General features: G+C 40.4%; 1 long non-coding RNA gene across 2 annotated transcripts; it reads left to right on the forward strand.

The window, feature by feature from the left end:
- LOC142417568 (uncharacterized) lies at positions 1 to 24,299 on the forward strand. 2 transcript variants are annotated; one of them, XR_012778056.1, is made up of 3 exons: positions 1 to 818; positions 7,121 to 7,244; positions 24,040 to 24,299. It is a non-coding gene; the product is annotated as an uncharacterized LOC142417568 (long non-coding RNA). The 2 variants fall into 2 exon arrangements; XR_012778055.1 differs by lacking the exon at positions 24,040 to 24,299 and adding an exon at positions 13,421 to 14,344.
- The last annotated feature ends 2,865 nt before the right edge of the window (positions 24,300 to 27,164 follow it).

Raw genomic sequence — 27,164 nt, forward strand, 5'->3', positions numbered from 1 at the left:
GCCGCCGGCCACCATCTTGGGCGGCTGAGGCGCAGGGCGCGTGTCCCGGCGTGCCCCGCGCCGCCCGCCTCCCGGCCTGCCCCTCGCGCGCCCCGGCGCGGCCTGCGGGGCGGCCTGCCACCGCGCCGGGCCCCAGGCCTACCGGCACCGGCCCCGCCGCCTCCCTTGCTCCCCTCGGCCCCCCGCTGGCTCCCTGCTGGCCCCAGGCGTTGTAGCTCCTTGTACGTGCCTCTTCCAGGAGCCCGAGCCGCTTTGCTCCGGCTGCTGTGGCAGCCTGCTGTCCTGTCGCACGCGCGCCCTCCATCACTGGCACTGCCGCTCCTCTCATCGGTGTTTTAATTAGCGGTGAAGCTGCGTTAGTGATGACTGTGAATGGCAAAACAAAGCTGCAAATATCAGTGAAGAGACTAATGCTACTGGAGGGGCTAGGGAGAAAGAAAAGGCAGAGTAAATGTGTATCATTTCCATTTATCTGTACAGTGTAGCTTGGAGAATGCTCCTCAGGCTGTCCATGTCACTAGCGCTCGCACGACGTGAAACGCACAATAATCTGCATCGGTGCTGTGTGAAGAGATGGAGAGAAGAGTGAGTCGGGGCCCTGCGATGCAGTGCAGCACAGCTTTCTGCTCTGGACGGCCGTGAAGGAGCTGATGCTGGCTTGCTTCTAACCAAACTGGTGCAACTGCCAAGAAAAGTCTTAAAGCAGAGTTACACTGCTCCTTTCTGTGGGCTGTTGTATTTGGTCTCGCTGCACAGATACACTGCTATGGCCTGTTCTGGCTTGTGTGGAATCTGCTCCTGAGACAGCACTATTTTTAGTGAGTAACCTTGTCCCACAGACCTAGTGTTACCAGATTTGAAAGAAGCATGCATATCATTTGTGACCGTTACCTCTGTATGACTGGAGATCCAGGAACTTGGCGTGTCCCTGTGCATCTTGCTAGTGCACATTCAGAGTATCAGTGTGAAAAAAATCATACTTTACGCTTGGAATAGAGTGTTTTCATAATCTTCTACAAACCCCGCTTAGTTAAATCTCAAACTATCCTTGGTTTAATATATCAGTGTTCCTAATGGTAAACTGATAATTTACCATTTGTAACTGATAATATACCATTATCAGTGGTCTGATAATTTAATCCACTGATAATTTAATCCACACGCTCACAAGAAGTGACTGACAGAAGAGAGTACAGAGTCCTGGAGAAATGGGCTGCCGCCTCCCTCAGTTGCCATTTGACAAACATAGTCAAGCACCTGTGTACATCAGAAGCCAAATTCTCCCCTCAGTTTTTGATTTTGCAGTCCTTATGGTCTTCAGCGGTTTGAGTATCGGTGACAGCAGTCCTTGCCCAGGTGCTTTGCAAAATACTCTGTTTGGTAAATGCCAGAGATGAGCTGGCAGCAGACCCAACCAGTGCAACTGCTTAATCGCAGTAAATCCAGATGCAAAACAGAAAGAGCCCTGCTGTTACAGGAAACAGTTACATGTGTCACTATCAAAGACTGGTGACCAAAGTCACCTCTGATGTTGGCAGGCGTAACAGCATAATACAATATTTAACATCGGCCGTAAAGTTTTCTGAAATGCTGATTTGAGGAAATAAGTAATTCCACATGTAAAATTATCTGTATAGCAAAAACGTGAAGAAACTTCAAGGGACACTGAAAATTTCATAATCAAAAGCTGTGTAGTTTTATCTGTTTCTATTGCAAATAGCAACTGAGATTACTAATATCTAAAATTTATGTAATGAATCTCTCTTTATGTACTAAGGGCACTTGACAGTGCTTTCTGTCAGCTTCACTGTTGTGCTATGGCTTACGGTCAGTCACTTTCTCTTTTGTTTATGTTGTTGTTTTATATAGCAGTAGACAAGAGAGGGCTATTTAAACCCACTACACAACGCAAAACTGCAAGTGCATCCAGGACAAATTTTGAGTACAAATCTGTATTTAACTTATTTTTGTAATTGACTAGATTACAACTTTTAGATCCATTTAAGCCTTGAAAATCCTTTCTTATCATTTATACCCAGAGATGATGATATCGCAGACATCCCCAAATACACTGGTGACATTCAAAATGGACTAAAAGTATGAAGTCATTCAGGTTCAATATACTGATTAATACAACTGGTGATGAGATAAACAGTTGGATAAGTCAGTAGGCCAGATTTCCAGTGAGGAGGCAATGCAGTGTGGATCTGATCCTTTTCTTAATGAAAAACAATCAAACGGAGCAGCGTGTGCCAGTATCCCGTACCAACATTTCAAGGAAGTGTCAGATACTTTCCAAAAAGAGGACTGGGTTTTTTCCACCCAGTATTTCTAAATTTCTGTGCTGACCACTGGCAATAGCACTTTCCTTCCATGGCAGAGAGAACAGTCCCGGTTCCCACGTGAGGCACATGTCAGTGGTATTTCGTAGGCTTGTCAACATGAGAAACAGAGTGGATCAAATTTGCAAATCTGCATGATCCTTCGTGCCACTCAGGTATACAGAAAAATTATGCGTCCAACTGAAGATTACTGCTCCCCACATTCTAAATCTTAGGGGGTATTAGCCATTGGTCAATTTAGCCTCTTAAATTGTTCTCTGGCAATGAACATACTTTTAATTTTTAAATGTGTTAAGTAAATTTTCTTATCTCTTAAGAGGCATACAGTCATTGGCTCGTTTGTTTTTTAATGTGCTGATTATAAATGGACAGGCCTGGCAGTAGCTTAGTCTTCCACTCCTACCGTCAGTAAAGGATATGAGCCCTTTTCACGTTCAGGTTAATTACCCGTAAGCGTGTTCTCAGTGTCATTGCTGTGCATGTAGCTTACATCCTGAAGCCCCCTGGACTTTGAACTGCTGGTCGCAAGCCTTTGAGCCCAATGGTTCAGCCATTTTTCCTCCACCCGTACAGTCTACCTGTCTAGTCCATATCTCACCAGTTTGGCTATAATGATACTGGGAGACCATGTCAAAAGCCTTGCTGAAGTCAAATTAAACAACATCGACAGCTCTCCCTTTGTCCATAGAGCCGGTCATCGCACTGCAGAATATCGGGCTGGTTAGGCATGTTAAGCACAGCCCGCCCTTGGTCAATCAGTGCTGGCTGCTCCCAGTCATCTTGTTGTTTCTTGTGCCTGAACGTGGCCTACCGGAGGGTCTGCTCCGTAACCTTCCCAGGAGCCGGGATCAGGCTGGCCAGTCTGTAGTTCTCTAGCAGTGCCCACTATGTTAACTGCAACCAGTGAGCAGGGTATCTGCAGAAACAGGGACTGAAATTTAGGATAAGACTTGAAAATAGTATGCCAAAATTACTTTTGCTTTATTTCAGTTTGTTGCAAAGCAGGCAAAACTGCTTTGCGTTCCCAAAATTCTAATATATCAAGTATTTTGGGGTGCATACTCAAGTGATAATTAGCACCTACCCAAGAAATTAAATCCACTTCACAGAGATTAATGACTTTTCCCAACACTTTTATGACACAGGTATTTTATTCTCCTTTCACAGCTGGCCTTCCTTGTAGTATCATTGCTTGATACTGGGATGGAAAAAAAATCCCAGCTCCCAGCACAGCTGAACTATGAGGAGTTTCAGAGCCCATTTTTCTTGATAGTTTCTTTGATTGCCACAGCGTACCTTGATAATAGAAAACACATACCCTCTGCCTCAGCGGGGACGTGCAGATCCAAATCGCATCGCTCCTTCGGATTCCAATTTCAAATTTTTCTTCAGGATATTCCTAAATATTTACAGCTTGCACAGCCACACTTCAGAGTGAGCCAGGCTTCTTCTGTGTATTATTTCCATATGGGGTGGCACACACAGCTATATCTGCTACACAGGAGATTACATATTTCAATACGTTACATCAAACCTTGCTAAAAGTTTTCTTGCTAAACACTGAAAACCTCATTCATTGATCATTCATATGTTGCCTATGAATGAAAGTTGTCATTAATATTCTACGTGTCTACATATTTGTGTAGCAAAACATCCGTAGCGACTGTACCACTGTAATCAACTAATTTACATGTGGCAAGTCCATCTTGGTGCCTGACCTACAAAAGATACGAGCTGTTACAACTACAGAGCTTTGAAAGATAAAAAGTTGTACAAAAATGCCTCCACAGATTTGAACAGAAAGATTGACTCAGTTTTAGGTCGGGAATAAATTCTAGTGACACAAATACTGTCGTAACTAGGTGCCTAAGCACATACCAAAGGAAAATTAACTTCTAGCTGTGTCTTGCCGTTCAATTTAATGAGTCAATGGGCATGTCTACCTATGTCGTTAACCCTGTCATTGGAATAAATCACAAGAAGTGAGAATTTTCTCATCTCTTTGTTCACTCGTAAATAGTGACTTCTCTGTGGCTCAAGCAAGACTTGCCTCTAAAACTGCAAAATTATCCACTTTATTGTTTTTATAGATGGAAGCACATGCCAAAGTTTCTGCCATTGCATATTTTTGAATTTTAACATCTCTTGAGGTTTAACTTAAAGATATTGAAAAAATTACTGGTTTTGCAACCAAAACAGAGAGAAAATACCTATGTGTGGGAAAATGTTGTGTTCCCAATGTAAAGCATAGCACAAAAGCATTCAGATTCCTTTTTAATGGATATTTGGATTTTAGAAATCCTACTTCCAGTACTCCTGTGGCCTTTCCTCTATATTATCAACATAAGGAAGAGAGCAATCTGTAACTCTAGCCCTCTCTACCCGACCTTCTTAATAGCATTAAAAAGAAGAGCAGATAAACAAATCCGGTCTCTAATGTGTTTCAGTATTGAGAACCTTGGCCTTGTGCAAAGTCTTCGCCCTTCACAGTAGAATTTTTTACTGAGGTGAACCCCTTTTCAAATTTATTATAAAGAAAGTGAAGTGATGAAATTTTCGGCAAGCCTTCCATTTGTACTACTAGAAGTTCACCTGCCTGTGTTTATTCCATTTTGCTTCTCAACTGGTCACCATGCATAGGGTATATATAGTTTATGCTACTAAGAGTGGCAATGTTGTCTTTCTATACCTTGATTTAATAGTCTATATTTCTATGGATATTATTTTCACATGGTTCCTTCTTTAAACTCAGATGTTAGTCCAGCAACTACTTTTCCTAGAACCGAAGGGTGAAAGTCCAGGTACAAGTTGCATTCAGTTTTGTTTTTACTGGCTGTACCCTGACAGAAGACCTTATATAAACTTTATTGTTCACCTTTGAAGTACAGCTTTATCTGACAGCTGTAAGCCTGGCTCACTTGTTAAGTCACAATTTATCTGCTGGCTATTTTGCATTTTAGTGAGGCACAGTGTCTGCTGTGCCTCACATTCAACCTCCTCTGTCTGCATACAGTGAGATATTAGAAGTGTCATTTTTTGTGATGCTGTGAAAACGAATATTGCATATAAGAACCTTGACAAAGTTTTTAACATAAGAGTATTAATTGCAGGTATTTATTGCCATACAAGAAGATGTTTTCTGGTCCCAATTTTTTTAAAATTTAGATGAGAATTACACTTATTCAAAGGATGAATATACTTATTTTTAAAACTTTTATTTAATATTTTCAGCAAATTATTCCTTATATCTTCAAAATGTTCTTATGAGTTAAAGTGAATGCCAGTAACATGTACATTCCAATTAAATGTATAGTAAAGCAATGCAGGGATGATAAAAGATCCGCCTTTCAATCTCATGCACTTTTGCATGCAAAAGATGCACACAGTTTTCATGCTAATTTAGAGGTGTACTACAGCTGAACATGCAGATTAGGTCATCGTAGACTCCTGTAGCTAACTAGAATAATTTGTGTGCATAAGTACCTGATTTGCATAGAAAGCTGCTGCAAATGCACATGCAGATATTTTAGATCAGATAAATCATTCATCAATCTTACACATATGTTTCTAAGCATATTGCAACTGCAGTTAAGCAGTTTGACGTGCTCTAAGTGCAAGCCTTTGTTGTCCCTCAGCATCACTTTTTCATTCACACCTATAACCTTTAGAAATCACACTTCAGAATGAAATAAAAGAAGCTAAGTATACAGATTGTGAGAAGTAGCGATGTAAGGTTGCTTCACAAATTTGTGTATCAAAGTAAAAAAGGCAACTATAGCATAAGAGTTGGTCAGTATGAGGGTTGGGGAAAATACTCCAAAGCACATTAGCATGAGGTAGTAGTATTAAAAGAGGGGAGCACAAACTAACATCAATGTATTCCTAATCCATAATTATCCCAGATTTGGATTAAACTGCCTTCTGGAGGGTTTTTAGGGCCCTTTTTATATTGAAGTGTTTGCCTTTGGTCACAGCATTTCTCCTTCTAATGGGTTTATATTTTAAAAAAAGAGTGAGAGAAACTTTTCTGCTAAGTATATCAACGGAATTGCTGCTGAGTCAAAAGCATAGGTAAAAACAAAGCAAATATGTTACTTTTTTAATTCTTTAAATTCCATTGCTAATTATAGTAACGCGTAATCATGTATGTTGTTACTGCTGACACTATCCACCCCCTTCTAAATTCCTTTCACTATATTCCTTTTCACTTGAAATAATAAAGCACTGCCAGCAGTGCTAAATGACATTGTTTGCATTTTATATAGTCATCATATGGCAAGGGGTAGTTTCATTGCACTCAACCTAATATTAAAAGACGTCCTCGTGTTATTTTTCATGCTTTTGTAATTTTATTGTTTATATATAACACATAGAAATCTGGAATTTACTTCTAAGTTAAGAGTTTCTTTCCTCTGAATCATTTTCAGCCATACGTATTAGTTTGTTATTGCAGAATCGTCAGAAGCTCTTTCAAGTTCTGCTTTTACAGCAGAAATCTGTTGCTCAAGATATTGTAAAACAGGAGGGAAATACGGCCTCTGCCCCAAGGACGCTGCAGCATTCCAAACACAATTTTAATGGTACAAGTATCTTTATTTAATTGACCCATGAAAATTAGAGAAAGATGATATTCATAATGTCATTTCTGTTATAGATGGGGGAAATGGAAAAAGCTATATAGGAACTGTAGCCTGTGGCTGTTCTAAGGGAAATTTATCAACAGTGACTGACTTTGTAACCATTGCACGTCTTGTTGACATAACATCTTACTGTTCTAGTCAGGTGCAACAGTAAGCTGAGCTGGCTTGAAGACTGAGTTGCTGCTTCTCCAGAAGGATGAGGGACTTTGCAGCTGACGTTATTAACGAGCTAGCAGAGGAGATTTATAACATACAGGCTAAGGTATGCAGTAAGCCTGGTCAGTAGCTACTTGAAAGATGATTTTTAATCTTACATGTCTTCTAAACAAAAATATAATTCTGAACAGAAATACCTACCTCTTACAGCCAAAAGTAATGCTCTTTTCCTAACGTACAATCTATTTAACTAATAAACCTGTTCCAAACTTTAGTAAACTGACAATCTATTCCCCCTTTAAACTCAGCAATATTTTACAAAAAATAGAGCTATTCAGAATTGTAAATGCCATACTGATGCTTCATTTTTTAAATGTTAGGATATTTATTATTACCAGAAAATTCAAATTCTCTTTTAGTTTAGAAAATTTGTAACTATTGTTTGTCAGTAACACCATGAGTGTTATCGGTCTAATTAGAAGGCCTAGGAGTTAAAATAGATGTGTGCTGAGACTGCTGTCAACTTTTAAAAAGATGGTCCGGGTTTCTTTCTAATAGGAAGGAATATTGCAGCTTCCCTACTACCAGGAGGTAGGTGGCTCATAATGCCTTATGATTCACATACGTAAGAATGTACCGTGAACAACCCATGCACAGATACTCACACACCCTAATCAAATTATATGTTTGACACATTCTTAAAATGAAACTTTCTGAATGCAATTATACTCGTTAGTTGTGCTATGATTCAGTATTAAGCTAGCTAGTAATGAAATACTTCAGTGGAATTTGGCTGTTCCTCGTAGCATATCTCGTAAGGAAACAGTAACCTTAGCTTGCTTTTTTTACCACTGTTTTTCCTCTGGAGAACAGCTATAATTAATATTATGCTGTCTAAAATGGGTTATGAAGAAACCACTTAGAGACATTGCCTGTCATAGTAGGTATTTTCTAGTAAATGTACTGAGAATTGTAAATGGAATTACAAATCTGAGATCTAAAACTTTTATCAGACAGCAAATACACAGAAAGAGTGGGGTGGAGTGCTTGCTGTTACTCTTGGGGTACTACACTGCTACCCATGTGGAAGTTCAGCATTGAAAACTGTGAATGACAGAAGCAGTAAAATGATTCATTCTGTAATACATGACTACATATATTTCTTTAGTTAATCCCTTCTAGCTGAAACTGTAATTCTGAATAGTGAGGAAGATGGTAAAAAGAAGGAACATCGGTTCATTTTTGGAAAAGTTACAAATTATTAACACTGATATACTGTGATGTTGTCCTGTGCTTTGTTCTCTCAATAACTCCTCTTCTTTTGGGCAAATCACTTAACCTCTTTTGAATACTTCTTAAAATATTTAAAATGTCGGCAGTGTTATTTTGTGTTTATGGAGTTTGTTTATATTTATGCTTCAATAAATGTCGCCACAAAAATAATATTAACAAATATTGGAAAAAATCTCTTTCAAAACCAGTGTTAAAGCTGTAGGTGACTGTGATAGAATTCATCATCTAGCTGGTCTGTAACGTTTATAGCAGAAAGTTAACGTGCGTTCACACTCTCCTGGCTGAAGTGCTTTCTCAGACCTGTGGTATACTTCCATTATTTATTCTAACCATAATTTAGTGCCCTCAGTGACCTTATTATGTTTATATATATCATTAGAAAAAGATACATTTCAGGATCTGACATTTTTTGGCCAGGTTAGAAAGTGCACTTAATTAAAAATGCTTTGGAAAGGATGAATTGTCCCTGACTCTCTACTGTATTTTCTGTTTTCATTCCAAATAGGAAAACTCTAAGCAAATTTCATTAAATTAATGTGTGTTACCTGAAAAATTGACAAAAGCTGAGTGCTATGGTTTTAAGAGCTCTCTATGAAAAAAGGGAGTAGAACTTTACCTGAAGGTAAAAAATTAGCATCCAACCATGACATAACATTTTGCAGGCAAAACTTCCATTGGTTTCAGTTAGAGCTGCACTAAAATAAGATCATAGTTAGGTAATAGAATGTTTTATTGAATAGTTTCATAATTCAATAAATTACTATACAACTGAAAGAGCCATGGGACAGAGTGGTCTCAGCAGATGACAGGACATGATTTTCAGAGTGTTTACCCTATATTTTACATCAGTACTCCTTCTGACTTGTCCAGTAATGGTATACCAGTTTAACTGTGAACAAGATGTGAGACTGGAATTATAAAAATTACAGCTGTGAGGTTCAGTTTGTTACCATTTTAATGCATAGTGACATCCTTGGTTAAAAATTGTGTTCATAAATAATGACAATTCTTATTTGGAATTGAGAAGAATTTCTAATTGAGACTGATTTACTAATTCTTAAAAAAATGGGAATGATCTCCTCTCTGGTTCATTTACAGAATCCCAGTAGATTTCCATTTGGCCTGGAGAGTTTTCTCTGTCCCCGTTTTCAGGCTTCATTGTGTTATCTGTATTCACTTCTTTATGTCATATGGCAGCTTTTTCATTATTAAGCAGGCTCTGTGAAGGATATACTAGATTAGAACATTTTTGTCAGTTTATGGTACAAGACAATACAAAGTATCTCCTAAGATTTCTGACATACTGATAGAGCAGAAGATGTATTGATATAAAGTGTAACACATCTAATCTGTAGTAGTCTTCCGAAACATTGTATTTACAGAGCTACTCTGGAATTTTTCAAAAACAAACAAACAAACAAACAATTTGCCTCTTTTAAGGATTTGTTCAGAAGGATGTAAACCAGCCAAAGATCCTGACCAGCCAGCAAGAGACTGAGAATTGCATAAATAAGAAGTTCGGGTTTGCAAAGTTGTTCCTTCCCATACCAATATTACCTAGGACTCTGATTTCGTAGGACTTAGTATGTAACACAGCTGAAAGAAATATCTTGTGTCTTCTTGTAAGTTGGCATTGTAACCGTAATTTTAAAAAAACCCAAATGGTGGGGGGGGGGGGGGGGGGGCAACTGATTGACATATTATGCCAGAATAATTAAGTTAGGTAAGGCTGTTAAAAATAACTTGAATTATGGTAAGAGAGTAATAACTAGTATGGGAGTCTGGACTTGAAAATTTTCATCTGTAGTAGATCAACAGTCAGTTCTGTAAAATTCACCTTTCTGTAGCCACCTACACATCTGTAGGAGCAGGCATTTACACAGCTGATAAATACCAGTCTAAGAGCTTGATTCTGAAGCAAATATATATGCAATTGCCATTTGTCACAGAGGCTGTCGCAGAAGCAGAAAGAAATTAAGCAGCCCAGAAACTGCTAAGAGTTACTTTAGTAAGTTGAAAAGAAAAAGTAAGTTATGAGGACAAAACTGAATCATTTGTGAAAAGTGGTTTGGTTTTTGGAGGGCCTGATCTTCTTGTACGGACTTCTGATTTCTCCATCTCCTACTCTCCATCTACTGACGCTCAGGCTACTTTCACCTTTCATTGTAACGTGAGCAGAACTGGGCTCCACGTGCTAGCATAGCTTTCAGAAGCATTCTTTGAATGTAGAGAAATACCTATAGGCAATTCCAGCAGCACAGCTTTTATTTTCATTTTCTTGAAAGACAAAAAACAAGCACTGAAAATTGTGATGATTACATTTTAATATCCAAAGAAATCAAGTAAGTTTAAATGTCTAAGAACAAATGTTCATGGGAAAAGAAAACAAAAACTTTCCACCTTCAACTTGAGACATCAGTCTTCAGAGTACGTAACCTGCCAGATTCTGTATGTTCACTGTTAGGTACTTCGTACAGACTGCCTTTTTTAGTTCAGGGTGTTTTTCCCACAAGGGAATTCTTCCATGCTCCAAGTTAATTATGTTTCTCTCCTCTCGAGTTTCTTTACTACCTAGAAATTTAAGCTAATGTAGTCTATTTTAGGTTTTTTAAAGTGCTCAGTGCTACAGTATCTATGTACTAATCTAAAAAGATTATAAAAATCTGAATACAGGGAAGTAAGAGGACAGCTAGGGATCATCCTAGTTCTCACAGAACATAGTATCTTTTGGCTGGCTTAAATAGCTGTCCTGAAGTAGTACTGCATTATGCTATGCAGAATGTGTACATTTTAATGAGGTGAGTTAATCCCTATGTTCTAGGAAAAGACCTTGATAGCATTATCTGTCATTACTTACGATACTGTATGTATTAGAGTGCACAGAGCTATGCTTGGACTGCCAGACCAGTTAAAGAAAAACAACCTTTTACATGGAACTAAAATTTAGTTGCTTACAGGCTACTAATCAGTCACCGCAGTGAGTATCAGAACCAAGAAATGACTGCTGTGTTTGCCGTGAGCACTAAAGAAGGGCAATGGGGGCACTGGCAAGGTACTGAGAACAACTCACTGGCTTTTGCAAGTTGCAGGGGCTCGGCAGCACTCAGCTCCAATTTGGATCAATATTAGCAGTGACAGCTAAATAACAGAAAGAGTGACACATACTTTACTAAGATAACGCCAAATACTGAGGTTTTGTAATAAATCTCTTGCCCCACAATTTCCATCATCCTTGTCCACAGCTGGAAGTCTTCAAAGCCTGTTAGCAAACAGCAACAAGTATTCCACTGACCCCTAAGAGGGGCAAAATAAACTCCAGCAGTGCTAAATGTCACGCTTGGAAATGACAATCGTACTTGTTCAGCAGCCCTTTACCAGTTGAAGATTAAAAAATAATGTGGGTCCTTGCTGATGGGATGCATTGCCAGTCAGGAAAGTGGAAAGCACTCTCAGATCAGAAAGAGCTGAGCCAGCTGAACGCATTGGAAGGAGCTCTGTGCCAATAAGCTGTTACCTAATAATTTGGTAGTTCAAGCTCTGACACAGTCAGAGAGCACGAGAGCCTCTTGTAGCCTGACATTTAGGCAGCTGAAACAAAGTCAGCTAAAATCACTGGATTTTTTGGTTTTTTTAATATTAGTAGTCCAGTGTTTATGTGAGCTGCGAGACATAAAGGGGAGCAAAGGGAACTTACATGTGGCTGTAAAGCCAGAATGGAGACATGGGGTCAAATAAGCAAGCAGGAGCCTCTCTGATGTAAACTGTGAGCAGTGAGGGCTCCGTAGTCCCGTAGTGACGAGACACTGTACCAGGAGCAGGTACCAATACTACATGGAAGATGATGGAAATGCAGACAAGTCAGCAGGTACACGAAGGGCCAAATGCACTGCAATGCCTTTTTGTCCTCGCTTTCCAGGAGAGCACCGGTGTGACCTGGGAGGCACCTGGCGTGGTGATTGCAAAGGGGAGTGATGCTGCTCTGCAGGAGGAGGCTTCTGAAGGACAGGGACATTCTTTCAGTGGCTGGTGATGTTTGTGGTTTGGCGTGTGGGTTCCTGACTCACCTATAAATTCTTACGAAGATTGGCAGTAATTCTATTGGTAGAGGCTCACCAGGTAAAGGAGAGTAAATGCTGCTCAAAGGCAGTCAAAGAGGGTGCTCCTGCTGATAAGGGCTCCCTAAAAAGCAGCAAGAGTTTCCTGAAACCTTCTCCAGCATGGATGCAGGAAAATCAGTTGTCCAGCTGAAAAACAGTTAAAAATAATGTGAAGACAGCAACTTGATTAGTTTAACATTCATTCCTGTCTTAATGAATATCTAAAATACTTTATTCCACCTTTAGACTGTAGAGAGATACTCTTCCTATAATTACAGGGCTATTATGAAAATTGGAAAGAAAAAAAAAAGGGGGAAAAAAAAAAAAAGGCTACAAAAGATAAGTAGGCTAATTCCAGGAAAGGCCAGAGACATAGAAGCACATAGCTGTTGTGCTTCTAAAAAGGTACCAGCGCTTTGTCTAAATGACTGTTTCTGACAGACAGCTTCCCCAAACTGAATTTTGGAAGTGAATTAAAACATGAACACTTTGTCTCAGCTATTGTTGTGTTGCTCAGGGCACTAACACTCTGAAACAGCATGTAGGAAGGGAATAAAAGGGAGACAAAGTGACAGATCACTAGAGAATTTGCCTGACCACCTTCCTTCCTTTCCTTTCTAATATTTTTATCTTGGACCACAAAGTGTAAACTTCTAATAACTTATTAATGCAAATATATGTGTCTATTGCTATATTATTAGACATAGACACTGTGTGTGTGTAAATAATACAGTATAGATATGAACTTTCATGCCTATAATATTGCTAAAAGCTTGAGCTGAACTTACCATGCAGATTCAGAAAACTGAACAGAATCATTTCGTATAAAGAGACTTCTTCAGGATTAACCACATCTGCTACTTCAATATAATATCACTTTGCCATTTTTCAGTGCATATTTTCAGCTCATAACATCTTTTTGCTGCTAAACGAATCCTATGAACACTTCCTTGGTGCTGCAGTTATTAGGGGTGAGCTATTTATCCTGTGGTTTCACAGTAAATGTTAACCGCTCTACGACAGCGCTTGCAGCTAAAAGAAGTGATCCCCCCTTCTGCAGCTCCCAGCCTCCTCTTTCTGTCCCCATGCTGTTCCCTCCCTTGTGTGATGAACGGATGGGAGAACAATCAAAGAGAAACATAACCAAGAGTGAAAAATGACCCTAGTTCTTACCTGGATCAGTTTCATGATGTGTTTCATCATGTGGCTACATGAAAAGTTTGGCTGGGACAAATAAAAGGGCCGCATCAGTGCGGAAATGAGCGGATGGAGAAGCACGTGGCTGCTTCTCTCAGCACCAGTGCCAAGCTATATTGGTTTAAACTGGGATGTCTGAACTACAGTACACTTCCCTCCAGCACTTGTAGCATACATACAATGAAAAGAGAAAAACAAGTTCCATAATCTCCACTTGGATAAACCAAAATGTTTCTATTAACTTCAGTTAAACTATGGCTGTTTAAGAATTTGGAAGATCAGCCCCTGGGCCACCTTACCTCTTCGTAGCCTGATCCAGTTCTTTAAGCTTATGGAAAGCCCCCCATTAAAGTCAACCGAAGCAGGCCCTTTAAGGTGCAAACGAATCTTTGGTTTATATTAACGAAGTCACACCGGGAGTGAATATAGCCCTATTCCAATCAGTGATCTAATTTTTGTACAATGATTGCAATTAACAAAGTACACTATTGTCAGATCATTTTTAATGGATGTAAGAGCTTGGCATTAGCTACTTGCTGTATCCCAAGACCAGCTTAAAAACACTGTGGAACCTCATCATAGTACATTTGAAATTGAGTAGAAAATTTCAGCACTTGTAATACTTTTTTCTTTAAGATCTTGAAGTAATAAAATTAATTTTCATAGCATAACTTAGGATGTTTCACTGTGTGATGCTGACAGTACTCTAGAATTCTTTAATGATTTATTTTTGTGCACTTCATTCTTCATTTTCCATTGCCTCGCTCCTTGTGGAGTAATTTACATATATGCAAAATGAATGTAAAAAAATCAAATCAAAATTGTGGCCTTTCTCACTAAGGCTTTGCAAGTGCTAATAATAAAACAGGGTGCAAGGCAAGTGGAGAATCTAGCCTTCAGGCATGAATCTGATTTCATATTATTCTCGTCCAGTTCTTTGTTTTGATGTTATTCTTAATTTTTATCAGTATTTTTGCTAATTAAAAAATATGCAAGAAACTACACCATTCAAAAATTGTTGTGAAACTCATCAGCTAATACAAATTTTAATCTGGAGTGTTGAGAATGATGGTGAGAAGCAAGACAGGATGGAGTGGGGGTAGGGAACTTGGAATAATTTAAAGAAATTGGAGGAGAAGGCGAGAAGCTCATTTTATTCTCACGTAGCAATTAAGGCCGGAGTCTGTCTTTATCCGTTGTAGCAGACAGAGGAAGGTAAAGAGAGGAGGGGGTCATGAGCTGGGTGTTTCTTTTTGAGCATGCAAGTTGTGATGAGAAAGATGAATAGAGCTAAAGGGAGACGTTACTGTCAGTATCCATGATAAAAAAATGTCTTAGCAGGTTGGCAATCAGCTCGTCAGAGATTCTGTAGCCCTTGTATTAGCCAGGTGGCCAGTTCCCCACTTAGCCTGCCAAGTGAGTTGATCATCAGCTCGGAGCCAGACAGAGTGCCAGGTGGCCAGATCCATCACTCAGCATCCAATTAACAATGACACTGGTTCGGAGCCAAGTGGAAAGGCAGCTATGAGACGGGGAGAGGGAGCGTCGCTGTACCACCAGTCCAGTCCCTATGTCAGGTCCAGCTGCCTTTAATTTTCTAGAAAGCTTGATTTTTTTGAGTCTTTGCTTTGAGTTGTTTTGTTTGGTTGGTTGGTTTGGGGTTTTTTTAAGCAATAAAGCTGTCTAAATCTTTTGGATGTCTCCAGTGCGGCACACTATAAGTGGTGAGTCTGCCCATACTAGAAAGGAACTGCCCAAGCCATTTACCTTGTGAACTGCGTTTGAGTATTAACCCAATTTAGGGAATGTTAGCCCATGTCTGGTACTGGGTATCATGGCATAGGTGGATCTCACCTGATTATATCTGAATTACTTGGCAAGAAATGATCCTCCACTCAGTCCTCATCAAGAATTTTAGATATAGGGGCAGTTCTTGAACTCTGTTTTTCATACTGTTTCAACATTTAATAAAGGCAATAGTCCTTTAAATGCCTTTTCACTTCAGTGGATTTTGTAAGATGCTTTTTATTACATACACATTACTTAGGGGGTCTGCTTTTCCCGCCCTTTAAATCTGTCACAAATTTTCTATAGGTTTAAATGGAAGGATGAAATTCAATATTTGTTGTGATTAGGTGGGTATAATCATGCATTTCCTAAGAAGGCTTTGGAAGACAATCAGGATTGGGAGATGGGGTGGCCCAGTGAAGCTGGAAGTTCAAATGATCCTATGTTTGTTGGGATAGTTGTTGTCCACATTGGTGACTGCCTGGAGGTCCCTACATGAAGTGCACGTGGTCTTTTATTGAGCCTTACTGGTCTGCCATAGGAGCAAAGCCAAAAATTAAAAACGTTTGAAGTCTTTTCCGCTCCCTAGGAATCAGGTTGAGACATGTAAGTAGAGAAAATTTGTCAGCTTTATACACATATTGTGAATAGAGGTCTTCAATTTGTAGTATCTTGCCTAAGTACTGAGGTATTAAAAAAATCGGGGAAAGGGGAGCATTTAAAAATTCAGCTCCCTTTAGGCCTCTCTCATAGTCTGAAAATAGCATTCCACCTTTAGGCTGGCAGTTAGGGCAAGATAAACACTTTTGAATGAAGCAAGCCGACTGGCCAAAAGTGAGATAATAGTTCATAGGCATAGAGCTATATATAGCCCGAAGGATACAGCGGTTGGAACTACAGTCCCCAGCGACTCACGGTCAACTCGGGGAAGGTGCTCTCAGGGGAGAGGCTTGTCCAACCCCTCAGAGCTGTCACTGCAGTTAACACAAATGAAAAACTCCGACGGAGAATGAGTGTCAGAGTTTTGTGGTTCTACCTAGGCAGCTACAAAGAATAACATTTAAAACTCAGTTCCACAGGCCAGGTATCAGATTTGTCGCATCTGACTGCTTCGGTATATATTAGTACAAGGATATGCATATAAGAACAATTAGCTACATCAAACAGAGATTGTTTGAAAAGAGATGGTGGTTATCTCACCTGACAGATGAAATACAAAAATATCAGTGCTTATTTCAAGTTCTCAAATACTTGATTCGGTTAAATCCTGTAATACTTCTCTGTATAGGATTTCTCAGTGATAAGACAGGAATAGCGGTTTTGATCCATAACTCCTTAAAATCAACGAAATATCCTGGCATTTTTTGATGAAGGATTTAGTAACTGATGTATTATAATCCCGAGTTGACTCAGAGTAGCCCTGTGACCTCGTGTTAGCCTCTCTCAACAGTTTCCATAGATGCAAAATGGAGCTAACAATGCTTAATTATCCACTTTATCTACTAAACAGAGTTAAGGCTAGGGACGTTATGACCATTTAATTGCTCTTTGTAATGAGCTCTGAAAATAAGTGACTAAGAACGTGTGTTGTTGGAGTAAATCGCATAGCTGTTGGATAAACTTTGTGCGGGTAGGGTGGGAAGGCTGAGCGCGTCCGGAGGGTTGCGCAGCAGATGCGGATGCAGATGTCACTGCTGGCTCTGCAGTCCCAGCTCTGCACGCCCGCTGACTGCGCGCAGAGCTGGGCTGTCTCCGGTGGATTCCAGCGCTTCCTCGCCTCTTACGAAAGGGTGCAGTCTAGCGATTGCTAAGCATGATGCCAAGCTCCTTGCATCATCCGCTCTCCTCCCCCTCTCTCCACCACAGCTGTGATAGTAACAATTATGCTGGGAGGAGTGTGTCTATCTGTGGCATTTCTACCCATTTGATCCCTCTCAGACATTCACATGGAGGTGGGGTTTCTGTCTTGCTTACGTGTCTGTATTTTTAAATAAGCCTCTCCTTGTGTTGCTGCTCTGCAGTCAACCTACTCCCAGACGGTCTCTGTACTGTACCGTGTACCGCACAGTGTCTGCATCAGGTGATAACAACTTGTGGCTTGCAAACTGCACGCAGCTTTTCACAGACACTGCCCGCAAAGATCAAATACCCGGACACCCTGCTCGCCTCCAGAGCACCCCGCTATTCATCTCTCCCCCCTCCCCGGCTGACCGGCCCTTCGGCAGTACGCAAGAAGGAGGGAGATGTTCTTTCAGTGCAAGGGAACTTGGAGAGAGGAAAGGCTTTGTTAGGTCAAGTTTTTGATTATCAGTGGCAGGACACAGACTCCCAATAGAGGGCATGATAATTACCGAACCGACGCTGCTCGCCTCCGTCACCAAATACACCGAGCCCCGTGGTATGCATCAGTTCTGCCTTTTACTAGTACATGTTTACACAGCTACTCCAGCAAACCTACGGATATCCATAATGCCTGGCCAGTACACAATGCACAAGCAGAGCAATTCTGGTCCCTGAAATGGATTTATTTTGAAAAACAACTTAAAATAACAAGTTTTTGCTTCTGGCTAGGTCCAGAAATGTTTCGCTATCTTTGTCAAATATAAAGAAAGGAGGAGTTTCTGCCTTTTTCTTATATTTTAATGTAACTTCTTTTAGAATGCCTCCATCATTTTGGACCAGAAGAAAGGTGTTTTCATGTCAGCTTCCTAAGGGCCGTTGATTAATGTAGTAGTATGCATGGATGAAGGCAGTGCCCAGCCAGAGAAAAAAGAAAAGACAGAGAAAGGAATGGCCAGCTTTTCATATTTCAAAACAAAAAGTCCCAGATAGGTCTTCCCCCAGAGAATTTTTTTTCCATTTTAAGTAATTCTTCGATCTCTATTGATGTTTTTTACCAGCATCATCAGGCAGTATTTACATTTGTTTATTTTGATATTAGAATGTTGATGAACAACATGTGAAAGAGACAAACCAAAATGAGTTCAAAGATATTATCACTTTGTCATTAGTGTAATTTGGGGCTTTTTAATCAACAATCTCACATTCTCAGATGCCAGTTCAAAATCTGCTGAAGGAACATACAATTGGAATGGACGGTCTGTAATTGAGTCCAGTCAGCTGCTGTCGCAGGGAATCATACAATCCTGTTCCTAAATGTCTGTGACACCACAGAATTTCGTGGGGGTTTTTTACCACAAGAAGATGAGAATCTTCTCCAGGTTAGAAGAACCTCTCCTGAGCCTCTCTTCTCTGGTGGTTAGAAATCCTGACTGCAGGCAGGCACCTATCTCCTGGACAGGCTCTAGGGGGTATTTTGCAAGACTTTTTAAGGGTAAAACTAACTATTCGCTTTGATTGCAGGTGGTTTCCCTGGCAGCACTGCTAAATTCACGCTAATTTCAGTGTATGTTTGACATATTAAGCCCTATATATTTCTAAGGGTGTAGCCAGGCTTTTCAAAGTTCTTGCACCAGTCCCCCCGTTGACAGCCACATATCCATTCTCTGCCAGGACGGACGTTCCATTGCACATAATCTGATCACTAATGCGGTGAGTGCGGCTATACGTGCCTGGCAGTGTGCTCATAAAGGGCCTGATGAAATACAGAAAGCCCCTGCCAGTCACCATAAACAATGCTGCCCCAAGGAAATGAAAAATTGCCTGCCTGTTTTACACCCATGTGCTTTACAGATTAGAATGTGGCTTTAGGTATTTAGGTGCTTTAAGCCTGACTGTAAGATTTTTTTTACCCCCATAATAATGAAGTGGAACTAAATGATCTATTTTCCAATATGCCACAAGGCTGATTAAAAAGGAGGCTGGAAAAGGGGGTTTAGAGTCAACATTTAGCTTTGGGTATTCTTTTGTTTGTTTGTTATTTTTTAACAGTAGGTTGGAGAAGATTACAAAGCCTGAAATGAATTAAATAGTTTCCTGATTCAAAAAAAGAAAAAAAAAAAAAAAGGCAAAAGAGGACTTAATTTAAACCTTGCCCTGAGGACCTGATAGCTCAAAGCCATGGACTCGTGTAGTAGAACTGTAAAGAGTAAATCCTCACCAGAAGAAAATGAAACTCATCTAGTTGATTTTGCTTCACAATGTTCTTCTAGCCTAGCTATTTGTTGTGCTATTACTAACATATTCGGACTAGGAATTAGGAAACTTATTTATAATATTAGTGCCTACATAGCTCTCCTTAGCTTCAGAATACTTTCTTAGCATCAACGGATTTCTGCATCACTCCTGAAATGGCAGTGATCCTCATAATTTTAATAGTACTTACCTGGGAAATAGTAGTAAATGTTTCCTCCCAGCACACCTGGGAATAAGCAGCCTCTTTACCCATATATGTGTAACTTATGGAGGTACATATGCACTTCATCTACACAGATGCAGAGACACAGTCTTGTCGTGAGGACCTTGCAGTCCAAAGCCCTGAGCGTGTGACTGTTCCTCGTCAGCACTCCGTGTCCTCCAAGGTTCCTGTTGGCTCCGCTCAGATCTGCCCTCAGTTGCATGATTGGTGTCAGTTGTAAAGTCATGCTCCGGGAAGACAGGCAGAGAGTACAGTACAGAGAGAAAAAAGCAAAAGATGGAGGTGTGTAGGAGCACAGCCGCTGACAGGGTAAGCAGGGAATGAGGGAGATAAATAGGGAAGGAAGTGCAGCTCAGATTTGTGGAAGGATAAGAAGTAAACGTCTGTGGAGCAAGGAAGGACAGGAGGAAATCCCTCCAGGTGATTCTGAGTTATGAGGAAGAGATTGACTTTGGCAAAAATATGACAAGTTTGGGTGGAAAAAACCTATTATAGTTGTGGTATTTGGGGTGGGCCACTGTAACGGACCCCGCTGTTGGAAGGGCTAATAGAATGCAGGCTGTAAGAACCAGGGAGTCCCCCTCCTGCAGCTGAGAAGTTGGGAAGCAGGAGCAATCCCTATTGAAGCATTTAAAATTGGGATTGTAGTATGAAGTTACTTCAGGTCCTGTAATTTGTATTTGAACGATGATATGATTTAGGAATTTAAACTCTTCGGCTGTGTCACATGACACTAGAAGTCCCGCTCCATTTGGGGGGTCCTGGATTTACTTATAGCATTAACGTTAGTTAATCAATGTAATAACACTGATATCGTTGTTCGTTATCTGTAAGAGTTACATGAGAAGGAAGCTTAAATGTCCGTATTGATAGTTGGATAGAACAAGGCAGGAAGGGCCCAGTAAGGCGTCAGAGCAAGTCAGGAGTGGAATACCAGCCTGCTGCTTCCCAGCTCCCACAGTGTGACCTCCAGACAAGATCTTTCAGTTTGTCCTAGAACTCAGTTTTTCTGAAGAAATCTGGCAAAGGATCAGGCAAAGCATAATGGAAAAGCTGTTGCATGCTGCAAGCAACAAACCCCAAAGCATTTTGCATTTATTTTTGTTGCATTTGGAGACACGGACTGGGTAATCTAATATGTCTTTTATGTCTTATCCAGCAAGATTGTTTAGTGAGCATGCCACCTTTAGGCATTATTGATGAAAAACATTTGAAAATGGAACCTTAACAGGCTGCTTCTTAAGAAATATGAAAGCACAGATAATGCTTACAGCAAATCTAGGGCTACATTACCAGCTAGCCCAAATAGCTGTGATTTACTGCCTGCTGAGTTACACTTACTGAGGATGTTGTCCACTAAAGGCATGCTGTGCTTAAATTTTCTTAATTTAAGACTTTACATAGGAACATATGGTAGAAATACAATGAAGCAGTTTGGAAATATTGGTGGAAAATAATACACCTTTACTTATCCCTATTTTCTTATTTACAGATCTGTGCAACCATAAATAACATCTAAATGTGTTTGTTTACATCCATATTGCATCTTATATCTGTTAATTAACAGGTACAAAATATCCCTGTCTCTGCCTAGTGCATTAGGAAAAGAATTGCAGAGGGGTTTTTTGACTCACTAATTGATATAGATTTTTTATCTATTGAGAACAGGGCTGAAAGTGGACTTAGCAAAAAATGCCCCGTGGTTGGTGTTTTTACTGTTGTCCTTTAGTGAATTCCATCCACAATGGTTTCAGCACTTACTGTACTTTGCCTTCTCTGCTAAGTAGAATACAAAATTATATATAAATATATAATTATACATTAATTTAAATATATATACACTTAAATCTAGTTTTACAGCACTTTGGGGAAGATGGGGATAACTCTGACCCAATTTTTCACTGAAGTGATTAGTAGTTCTATATGCCTCTAACTGAAATACATTAAAAGGTGCTGTCTTGTTAAAGTTTTATCTCTGGTGATCAAGTTTCTTTGAGAAGTCTGTAGTTAACCACTCAAAAATAGATTCACTAACAGTCACTAAGTAATTTCTGAATATTTAGGTCAGTCGTTCTTCTCATTTCTCGTTTTCAGCTTTTGAGACAGGAGCTGGTGCAGGCAGTTACTGATTTGAACTCACTTTGAGTGAGTGAGTAAAGTTAGCGCGAATTTTGCCATGAACTTCAGTGGCCAGGACTTTTTGTAAAGGCTTTCTCTGAAATTATTTTAAAATCTGTTTCCTCTGACCTGGGGGAAATGTTTGCAGAATGGAGTGTTTCCCGTGGCGTCAGCCTTCTGATCTGAAACTTGCCACGGCTTTTCTAGCACCCCTGCTGATCCTCAGGCTTGCACATCTTTCATCGTGCCCAAGGATGCCCTGCGTGACTTGAGGGTCAGCGAGGAGGGCTGAGTGGAGCATGCTCACATTCCTCTAACGGGGCAAACAGACGCCTGGTTAAGGGATTTTGATTCTAGGAACTGTTTGTGTGCTGTAATTTCTTTTCTTCTTGACCGGTTCGTGTGTACCTTTCGCTGTGGGCTTTTTATTTTTCACTTTCTTTGGGAGTTAGAGGGGAACAAATACAGATACGGGCTTGTCAGACTAGAAGTTACTGTAACTTTTCTTTCCAAGGTGAGAGAAATATCTCTATTGGTTTCATAAGCTGTTATTAAAAAGTCTTCAGCACGTCTGGAGAATCACCGCTACAGGCCCCTGCAGGCCAGCTGCCATTTTGCGTAGCACTGACGCCCTTGGGAGCTCCGGCTGGAGGAGGTCGGTAGCCACAACGCTGCAAAGCCGCCCCCTTGGACTTCGGCATGTTCACATCTCCTCTTCCCAAGTTGCTGTGCAACCTGCAGAAGAACACCGTTAAAAGGCAACGTTAACGGCACTTGCTCAGATTCTCTTTCAAGCTTAAACGTAGCAAAATGTCAGCATTGCTTCCACTGCAGTTTCGTGTTTCAGAGCTGATGTGTACCTTGCTGCTGTCTCAAGTGCAATTGTTCTGGTTAGTTAGGAGTTCTTTTGACCGAAATAGCTATGTCAGTGTAAGCCCAAGATGTTTTAGGTTTTCTGGCATAACTTCTTTCCCTTCCTTTTCTGCTGTGTCAACTATATCTGGACTTGGGGATTTGCTGAGCTTTAACAATCCCATTATAATCACAGCAATGCAATTTGCCTGTAGACAAGCTCTTAATGTCATTTACAGTGATTATACCTGTGTTAAAATTACAGTATTGGTTCAGAGCAATCTAATTATTTTAAATAAGTACTTCAAAATAATTGTAAAACAAATCGGTCATCCTTTTAAATAAAATTGCTTCAAATATTTTTTCTTCAAATACTTTTCTTCTCCTCTTTAATGTATTGATATTGTGAGGCCTCCTCTCGTTCTGTCTCAGCGACTGTCAAGTGCAGCCAAACTCAGCTCACTTTGGTGTTACGACTATAGCGTGCACATCTGGCTAAGCAGAGATGCGATTGATCTGCTCCGAGTGGCGGCGAGAGATGTGTTTGATGCTCAGTCTCTCCTGGAGCATGAGGAGCGCTGAACTGCCATCAGCGGCCATTCACAGCAGAGCAAATGGAAGGCCACCAAGCCGGCTGTCGCAGAGGCCGTGCGGAAACCCAGCGTATCACCGCAATGAAGTCTGAAAGGTGACTTTGCAGCGGCAGGTCTCCTGCCCTGGCTTGGAGTCCCTTTTATGAGCGCTGCTTTTAAAGGATGTTGTTCTTTGAGATAAAGAGCTTGTAATGAAATGGTTTCGTGTAATGTCAATTGGATAATTAAATGGTTTTGTATTTTAGGTTGAAGAAGTGTTGAAAAATCAAGCTGTTAATTTTACAGTAGGAAGTAAATGCACGGAAGTACATACCATCAGGAAAATGGACCTGATCCTCATTTCATTTATTCTAGTTGTGCATCATAGACTTAAAAGCAGTTACTACAATTTTAAGTTAATGGGGGTTTTTTTAGTTATGAGGGCTGGTGAGAATCAGGTCTGGTGTTTTTAATTTCAAAGTTGTTTTCTAATGTTTATCTTAATTTCCAAAACAAACCCTAATTTATATGTTAAAAGAACTTTGTCTAGATTGTTTTTATATGTGATTTTGTCACCGGCTCGTTCGTTGCCGTTGGTGGGACATTCAAGAGAGATTTTTTTTGGTCCTGAGCATCATTATTGAGTGCTTCTCTATTTCCTCACAGCAGATTTCCACCCTTGGCAAAATGAATTACAGTCAGTTTTTGCTCCAAGATAACTTGCCCTGTGTCCGTACGGGAAGGAGTTAGCAGCTGGCATTTCAGGTTTCTGTTTTGTACTGCCTGCGACTGGCTCTCCTTGCAATATCGTTGGGATCTTGCCAGAATGGACCTTTATAGAAGTAAGATTCACATCATCTAACTGGTAGAGTTGGATTTTTTAAAATTATTTTTATTATTCTTCTTTTCTGGATTTTCCATTTTCATTTTACACTCCTTGGCTCAGATTCTCCATTACCTTGCACCTTGTTCAATGATTTTATGCTTATTCTGGCTGGTTGTGCTAACACGCTACAACCCCTTTGCCACTGCAACTTCTCTCACCCTTTGGAGAAACAGATCTTCTGGCCTTTAACCCTACAAAAAAGAACATTAGTTTATCTTAGTCTTCTGTACTTTGATACTTGATACTTGAAGATTTTAAGAGATAAAGAATAAAAGTTTCCCTTTCTCCTCTCCTAATTCAACAGTGTATCTCGACAGCTCCTGATTTGGGACATTTTGTGTAGCTGTGACTCTGGACACGTTTTGATCAGACAGGATCAAATTTGGAATTGAAGATCTCAAGGCATCTGTTGTCTGTGCTGAAAGCCAGCCAGCTCTGAAGCGTCTTTATATGGGCTTTCCATGGGAGGGAGACAGCGAGCTATGCCAGGGGTGTGCAAAAGGTGCTTTTCAGCCCTGGGAAAAATCTCAGTGTAGCTGGGGCTAACTCAGGAACACTTTGCAGGATGCCGGAGTCTGCATGCTGGTTCTGCGTAGAAATTAGCACACGGCACAGGACATGAATTTACTGTCAGGAGAGGAGTGAAATTGAGAACACATAAGTTGCTATCAGAGTCATAAATGAATCGCCAAAAAAGAAAAAAAAAGTGTTAAGTCAGGCACTTCTTATACCATATACTTGATAGAAATGTGAGACTTGAGCAAGTGCTTTCAGCATCTGAAAATATTACCGCTATGTAGTGTGCTCAGATTCATCCTGACTTTAAAAATTTTCTAATGCCAAACAAATGCTGTTTGGGTTTATGTATTCAGACTAATAGTGACATCCAGTGGCTGATCAACCCAACCACAGGAATAGAAACAATCATTTCAAATGGAGCGTCCAGAAGCGATGAGCTTATGTTGATTTGGATCAGATGGAGTTCATAGTAAATATATGTAATATGCCACCTTCAAGACTTTTGTGACGGCCAAAACCTTGCCACCTTCACACTTGTCCTTCTGGGAAGATGGCAGTGAAATTGCACAGTGTCTAGAGGAGGAATTGCTGTGTCTTCTCCTGTGGTGGTGGGCAGCTTTGGACACAAATTGACACCTGGTTTAAAAATCGCATTTTATCTCTCTAAATGAGTCTTACAACGTACGTAAGCACTTTGGACATAAGCAAAGCTGACAGCTATTCTGAGAGCTGCCTAGGCGCTGGGGAATATGCAGGGCTGCAACAGCAGTTCTGGTTTAAAATGTGGAAGATTGTTTCATGTGCTCATGAGTCCTCCAAAACCTTTAAAAGGAAACTACATTAAGAAAATGTGACTAGTAGAACTGATAGTGCAGTGTCATAAAGAGGGTTAGGGTTTCTCTCTGCCCCTAGAGCATCTGATCAGATTATGTGCATAGAAGATTTTATTTATTACTGAGATGTTATTTATTACTGGCCTTGGGCCCAAAGACAGCAGCTGGACCTACCATTGCGAAGACTGACCGCTGCAGCCCTGGGCACGCCACAGGTGAAGAATCCATTGCTGGTTTGTGATGGCTGCGGCATCTTTCCTGGTGGTAAAATGCAATGGTGGGGTCAAAGTTTGGCACTTCCGAAACCAGCCATCCTTTTATCTTACTGCTTGGTTTCTTGAGAGCAGATTTGTATTTTGTTTCCCAAAGCAGTCTGCAGGTTAAAGGAAATTTTAATGATGTACAATTCACAGAGCTTTAGGACATTAATTACGGTAGCAAACTGTGTTCTAGGAACCAAACAAGATATTTCAGAGAAACCTCACACAAAAACAGTAACATCTCACAGGAGAAGTCTTCTGATATTAAGCATACAAATAGCTTGATAGAATAAATGGCTGCTTCCATCATGAACAGAACTAATTTTAGACAGGAGTGCCTACTACGCCTGTCAGTACTTCAAAATGAATGATTAAAGATAAAAATAGATTTATTATGTTTTCAATTGCATTGAGCCTCAGATCTGCAGGAAATATGGTATCTACTTGCTGAAAACACCCGTGTAAGACTGTCCTAATGTATTCTGAAAATGATTTCACGGTGTCTGTTGAGCACAACTAATTGCATTGTCACAACTGTAAATGTTTCCAGTCCTGCTTGCAATTAGAAGAAGCACCTGGTAAATTTGTTTTGACTTTACTGTCTTCTGGTTAACCTAAAAGTGCCAGGTGATGTAAGTCCCATTTTGTGGTATACTTCATTTTCTTCTAAGAGACTGCCAGTAAACTGCACACATGATGAGGAGTCTGTTTTGTAAGATTGACCTGAACATAGGCGTTATCTTTTCTTGTTTGGACTGTACGTAGCAGAGCTGCAGAGGCATCGCCACTCCTCTCCCTTCCAATCTCTCCTGGGCTCTGGAAGCCCAGTTCCCCTCACTGGTATATGCTGCAGTAATTCCACCAGCATCACTGGTGTTGCGTGGTGGAAACCTGCCTCGCTGAGACTGCGCTGCAGGCACCTGAAGTGCGGACCGGGGTTTGATGATCTTACCTCTCTGCAACGGGCACTGGAAACACAACTTGGTTGTGCTCACCAGGAGTGTCTCACTAGCACAGGCTTGCCCTCATCTGCTTAGATCAGACTTTCTTGTAGAAAGATGCATGAGATCCACATTCCAGAAGCACATATTAATGAATGTAAAGAAAAGGTATGTTCTTTTAAAAAGCTTAACTTCACGTGATGCCACTAAAAGGAAGCAGGTTTTTCCCCCTCAAACCTTTGTTTAGTTTAGTTTATGTAGTTTATTTACTGTAGAATTGATTTTGTGATGACAGTATCCATTTAGCAGAAATTTTTCTTCTAAAATAACTCTGTTTCACTTGCCTCTGTCT

The sequence above is a fragment of the Mycteria americana genome, chromosome 15, assembly GCF_035582795.1.
Source record: "Mycteria americana isolate JAX WOST 10 ecotype Jacksonville Zoo and Gardens chromosome 15, USCA_MyAme_1.0, whole genome shotgun sequence".
Lineage (NCBI taxonomy): Eukaryota > Metazoa > Chordata > Aves > Ciconiiformes > Ciconiidae > Mycteria > Mycteria americana.